This window comes from Chrysochloris asiatica, unplaced genomic scaffold (assembly GCF_000296735.1).
Source record: "Chrysochloris asiatica unplaced genomic scaffold, ChrAsi1.0 scaffold00022, whole genome shotgun sequence".
Lineage (NCBI taxonomy): Eukaryota > Metazoa > Chordata > Mammalia > Afrosoricida > Chrysochloridae > Chrysochloris > Chrysochloris asiatica.
The window spans coordinates 19,609,147-19,616,136 of NW_006408540.1; the positions used below are offsets into that span (position 1 = coordinate 19,609,147).

At 37.7% G+C, this 6,990-nt stretch overlaps 1 pseudogene; it reads left to right on the forward strand.

Moving 5' to 3' along the window:
- The first annotated feature begins 342 nt into the window (after positions 1-342).
- Positions 343-1,236, forward strand: LOC102811830 (annotated as a pseudogene).
- Positions 1,237-6,990: the final 5,754 nt, after the last annotated feature.

Sequence of the window (6,990 nt, forward strand, 5' to 3'; positions counted from 1 at the left end):
AACCTATATGCAGATGATACAATCTTGCTTTCTATAAGCAAAGAGGACTTGAAATACTGATTTTAAAATCAAAGACCACAGCCTCGGTATGGATTGCACCCCAATGTAAAGAAAACAAAAATCCTCACCACTGGGTCAATAAACAACATCCATAAAATGGAGAAAGGACTGAAATTGTCGAAGACTTCATTTTGCTCAGATCAACCATCCACACTTACGGAAGCAGCCATTAAGAAACCAAACGATGAATTTTCCACTGTTCTTCTCTGACAGCAAGACCACCCCTTTAACGCATCATGAAAGACTGGAACACCTGGGTGGTATGTGCAGGCATCATCCGAAATGGTCTCGGGATTGGATCAAAGCATTGGCCGCAGCCCCGATTGTAACACAGAAAGGCCATATCTTTTCCCACTCTTAGCGTTAAGGTCAAAACGCTACCAACCCATCTGTAGCAGGCACCGGTCTGTCGGTTGACAGACAGATATGGCCCTTCTGTGTTAAAATCGGGACTGCGGCCAACGCTCCGATCCCATCCGGAGACCAATTCTGATGATGCCTGTCAGAGAAGAACAATGGATTTTTCTGATTTCTTAAGCATTGTACCCAGATGAGCCAATGACAAATTTAGAATTTATAATATCCGCCTCTCTCAAACAAGCACTTGATAAGCTTAAACTGTCATCAGGAAATGAAGAAGAAGGAAGAAGAAAGTGATGAAATTAAGATTGGAACCTCATGTAAAAATGGAGGGTGTTCCAAGACATACCGCAGTCTAGAGAGTCTAGAAGAAATCTGCATATATCATTCTGGAGAACCTATTTTCCATGAAGGAATGAAATATTGGAGCTATTGTAGAAGAAAAACTTCTGATTTTTAGCCCAAGAGGGCTGTACAACAGGGAAACACATGTGGACTGAAAAGGATGCTAGTGGAAAAGTTGGTCCATGTAGGCATGACTGACATCAGACAGGAGGTGAAGTCACTTCCAGAACTTAGTGAAGTAGAAGCAAATAGTACTATGTTAAATGTACTCGTTGTATTTGAAGGAGAAAAGGGATATTCCATCAAAATGTGAAATTATGGGGTGTGATTGATGTAAAGTGAAGCTATGTAACTATTACTGCAACAGAGATTGAGATCACCATGAGAAAAGCTGAACCTATGCAGTGGGCAAGCCTTGAATTGCCTGCTGCTAAAAAAACAGATAAACAAAAAGAGAAGATAGCTGATTGATTGGGACAGGTGGGGTAAGGGGCATGGGGGAATACTATTACTTATTTCAGAATTTCTAATAAGGTTTTCTGAAGTGGTGACTTGCTGCTATAATCTTTTTTGTTGTTGAAGTCTTGCATTTCAGGGTCAATAGAAGGTTCTTAAAAACCAAAGTCAGGTATCTTTTTGTTACCCCACCAGCTCCCTTTTGAGTTACATGAGATCGTTGCTTTCTCCTAGTAATAGAACCAGAGATATGTCCTATACTTGAAGAAGCTAGACCACAGCTAATAAACATAGTTACAGTATTTCTTAGTATAAGCAAATCTTAAAGAACTTTTGTTTTTGTTCACTTTGCTTTCTATACTCCCATAATTAGTAAAGCAAGATGGAATGGCAAATTTTTAATATAATTTTTTTCATGGATTTTGTTTCTATAATACTTGAAAATCTTTAAGGAAGAGATAAAAGCTCTGCATTGTGTTTTTCCAGTTGGGACAATTATCTAGGCGAATTCTAAGGTATAATAAGTAATTAAATCATTGGTTAAAATGAGAATTCATTTGCAACTAGTTGAAATAAAATATCACATCAACAACTTGTGTTACTTGCCACACAATATAATTTAAGAGTATAGGAAGCATTGTAAACATGAATATTTGTTGTTATTGTTAAGTGCCATAGAGTCAGTTCCAACTAATAGCAACCTTGTATAGGGTTTCCAAGGAGTAGTTGGTGAGTTTGAAGCACTGGCCTTAAGGTTCAAACTGACCTTTAGGTCCAGTGCTTTATCCCACAGCACCAATGTAGAGGTATCAATTGAGTTAAAACTCACCAATTTAAAAGAACAAACAATAGTGTTAAACATCTCTCTCTTGATTTTTTAAATTTCTTTATGTAGTGTTCTGACTAGGTTGTTCCTGACTTACAGCCTATGTCCTCTTCAAACTTTTAATTCATTACATGTTTAAAAGAAATTATATGCGACCTCACTGATGGAAAACTGTATCTATAAATTGTAGACTTAAAGGCATGTGGAAAAACATTAGAGGATCAGAGAACTATATATATAAGCTTTGCTTTATAACAATATTATCTGCTAGAAAAATAATTTCTTTTGTAGTCATTATTTCAAGATTTCATGAAAAACTTCACATTTCTGGTGATTTTATTTATCTTAAATCTAGAGCTCATAGAATTAGACTATTTACAGCTGATTGGATCCACTAAGGGATAGGTTACTTTTTAAAGCAGTGTAAAGCTCAAAAAGGAAATTTAAATGAAGAAATGTTGTGAAGGCCATAACTGTCCAGACTTAAGTTTGGGCATAAATTATGCTTATTTTATATAGATTAAAAATTGTCCCCCCTCCCGCACACACACACACAAAGAAAGAAAGAAACCAAACGATGTAGTGCATTAGGCAAATCTGCTGCACAAGACCTCTTTGAAGTGTTGAAGAGCAAAGATGTCAGTTTGAGGACTAAGGTATGCCTGACCCAAGCCGTGGTATTTTTAATAGCCTCCTATGCATGTGAAAGTTGGACAATGAAAAAGGAAGACAGTAGAAGAATTAATGCATTTGATATGTAATGTTGAAGAAAAATCTTGAAGGTATACCAGAAGAACACACAAATCTGTGTTGGAAGAAGTACAGTCAGTATACTCCTTAGAAGTCAGGATGGCGAGACTTTGTCTCTTATACTTTGGACATATTAATAGGAGGGGCCAGTCCCTGGAGGACATCATGCTTGTTAAAGTGGAGTGTCAGTGAAAAAGAAGAACTCCAGTGAGATGGACTGGTTCAGTGGCAGCAGCAATGGGCTCAAGAGTAACAATTATGAGGATGGTGCAGAACCAGGTACCGGTTCGTTCTGTTGTACGTAGGGCTGCTATGAGTTGGAACTGACTCAATGGCCCCTAACAACAGCAACAACAAAAAGTACATTACAGTCAAGCCACAAATAATTCTGAGAAATAGTTTTTCCTTTTCTAGCCTTTGCCCTACAGAAGGCCTCACCAGATGGTAGTTAGAATGGGTGTGGAGAGAGTAAATATCTGTAACAACCTACAACATTGACCTCTCAGTCTTTGAACTTACCTTCTTCCTGTATTTAAATTTCCAAACAACAAACTATCTGCTTAATATAAAGCAACTGTCTCCTGTACAAGATGTCCTGGTGTGGCGCTGCGGGTTAATGCACTGGACTGCAAAATCGATTTGAACCACAGGCGGAGGTTCAAGCTCACCAGTTGCTCCTTGGAAACCTTGTACAGATTTGCTATGGGTCAGAACTGACTCGACGGCACTTAAAAACAACATCACCTGCAAAGTAAAAAGTTAATTTTTTCTCTCTAAAAAGCTCTTCCTTTCTCTCTAAAACCTAAAGTCACGTAAATCTTTATGTCTATCTCTGGGATCTGTCTTCTTCTTGACTAGTCACATCCTCTCTTGAGATCTTGTATCTTGTGGGGTAAAAATTTAACCCAAATCAACCCACCTAAGGAGTCCTGGTGTGGTGCTGTGGGTTGGTTTGAACTGCAAGGTTGGTGGTTCAAGCTCACCAGCCACTTCTTGGAAACTCTATACAGGGCTGCTATGAGTCAGAAACGACTTGACAGCACTTAATAACAACAATAACCCATCTAAACTAGTTAGGGAAATGGGAAGGAAAAGCTATGTTAATACATATGAAAGTATATACCTAAGAGAGTTATGGTTCCATAGGCTAAGCACTGGACTGGGAACCATAAGGTCAGAGGTTCAAACCCACCAGTTGCTCCATGGGAGAAAGATGAGGTTCTCTACTCCCACAAAGATATGAAACCTTGGCAACTCTATACAGGATCACTCTGAATTGGAACCAAATCCACCACACTTAAAAACAACAGAGTTAACAGATACACATATTGGCTGACTGTTGAGTGACAAAGTGTTAAAAGGAATACCCAACACCATATCTAAATGATACCATTGTAACTTCTGCATACCAGAATAAATCTGACCCAAATCACGACTTCTTCTATCCTGAGACCAGAAGAACCAATGGTGCCCAGCTACCACTAGCCTCAATAGATGGTTCCTGATCTAACAGGAGAATTGAACAGAACTCAAAATCTTCAGAATTCCGAATTTACTGGCTTAATTGACACGGGAGAACTTCCTGAGATTATTGCCTTAAGAAACTCTTTAAGCTTTAACCCAAAAATTTCCATGTAGGTTACCTTTTAGTTAAATAGCAGATTGGCTCACCAAATAAAGACTATCACCCTTGCATGGGTAATCAGTTCCTTTAAAAAATATCTGTATGAAATGAAATGGTCAAAGATTACTCTAAAACAAATATGAGATGGTGAGACAGCAGGGATTAATAATAGAGTAATAGATGTGATACAACCAGAATGGAATGAATGAGAATGATAATACATTGTGAAAAATGTAACCAATATCACTGAGTAATTTATGTGGAAATCATTAAATGGGAACCAAATTTGCTGTGTAAACTTTCATCTTAAACACTAGAAAATATGATTAAAAATGAATAAATTTGAAAATTTATCAAAAATTTAAAATAATTATTATAAATCTATTGTTATAACCTGTATTGACCTGTGGTCAGGATAATGCATTTCAACATTATTAGCTCCTAGATTGTTCCTGTGGTCACCATACTGCACATTGTTATTATTATGTGCCATCATGTCAGTTCTGACTCATAGTGACCTAGTACAGGGTTTCCAAGGCTGCAAATCTTTACAGGAGCAGAAAGGCTTCATCTTTCTCTAAAGAAGCAATGGGTAGATTCAAACTGCTACCATTGCAGTTAGCAGCCCAATGCGCCACCCACGAGGCCATCAGGGCTTGTATACTGCACATTAGTGACGCTAGATCATCACTTGCTTTCAATTGAACTCAGAAAAGTAGCAAGACTCTATTTCTTTCTGATTCTACCAATAAAGTCTGCTGCAGTATTAAGCTTTCCTTCTTCTCTAATAGTAATTGACTAAAGATTTCATCCTCATTCCTGGCCTTGAAGATCCATAACTCATGATAATGCAATTTCACTGCAGCAATCCCATAAGCGGAAGCTGTGCACTGCTTGAAAATGCTTTCTGCCTATTTTCAGAAGGCAGCCTAAGCCTATAATGATGATTTGTTCTCTTCCATTTCTAATATTTTAGCACGCACTTGCAGCTTCACACAATCACTTGAGAAAATTTTGTCCTTAAATCTTTAAAGTAGGAATGTTTCAGTGAGTAGTATAATTTGTCTGACTAATGAGAAGAGAGAACATGCTTTGGTTACATTGGTTTTCTCCCCCACTTTCTTGTCTTCTCCTTATCTTTTATATTCTTGACTATACACGCGTCATCTGTGATTGTCATCTGCTGTGTGATCTTGGACATTTTACTGCTTGTGAAATTTTGAGGTACAAAGTTGACATCTTACGTAAATGAGAATTCAGACCTCACAAAATGTGAAGAAATCTCTAGTAGAACTTTAAAAAGTGAAAATAAGCCTATGGTCTAAATTTAATTTGAAAATGATGTCAATTCTTAAAGAAAATGCATTTGCCCGTCATCATGGCTTGAATCGATGATAAAAAGGGAAATATGATACAGAGAGAGTAGAAAGCAAAAAGACAGAAGTCAGTAAGATTAACTTGGAAGTAGTCAGCAATGTCAGATTACCAATTAAGCAAGGTAAACATGGGCTTACTTGTGCTTATTTACTAATCTGTAGTGAACACCCTCGGAAACCCTATACAGGGTCGCTATGGGTCGGAACCGACTCGATGGCACATAACAACAACAACAACAACAGTGAACAATTTCACAGTTTTCACCACATCAAAAATTCTGCTGCTAGGTCTGGCTGGCATCTGTATTTCTCCTAACCACACAACCCATGTTTTCAGATTTAAATCAAAGCCTGTTTTCAAATTTACAATCCGTGAGAGGGACAGAGTACCCAGTAAATAAGATAAGCATGGTGAAATACATGTGAAATAATTCACTACAGACTAGAAGTAAGCCTGTGCTTACCTTCCTTATTGAATACTCCATTCCTGGTGGTCAGACATGTTTTTCCCTTTCCATCCCAGCATGAGGTATTAACACTGCTCTTAAGACTCCTTTAATTTTGAGTCGTGGACATTTTGCTGGCCTCACCATGATTGGCGCTTCTGAATTTCCATTTGATTCCATGTGGCAAGGACAATGAATTGTGACATAATGGTCTTCTATAGGACTTGTGATAGGACAAGATGATTCCTGCAGCAGAGACTAGGGAAACATTTGGACAAACACCTCACAGAAAGAAGATGACAAATGAGCACAGAAATATATCGTGACATTATTAGTCACTGTGTTGTTGTTGTTAGGTGCCATCAAGTTGAATCCAGAGCATCAGGGTGGGTTTGAAACAACCTTTTGGCTAGCAGGGATCCTAGGAAAATACTAATTTAAATATCAATGAGATATTACTCTATACTCACAAGGATGACTAAAGACTGACCATAACAAGTGTAGGCAAAGATGTTGACTGGAATTCTCACATACTGCTGGTAGGAATATAAAATGGAACAACTTCTTTGAAAAAAATAGTTTTGCAGTTAAACATACACCTACAGTATAACCCAGTCCTTACAATCCTAGGTATTTATCCAAAAAATAAAAACATATATTCATACATAAAGACTTGTACACATGTGTTCACAGCATCTTTATTATTCATATTCCATCTCTCCATCAGCCAGTGAATGGATAATTTGT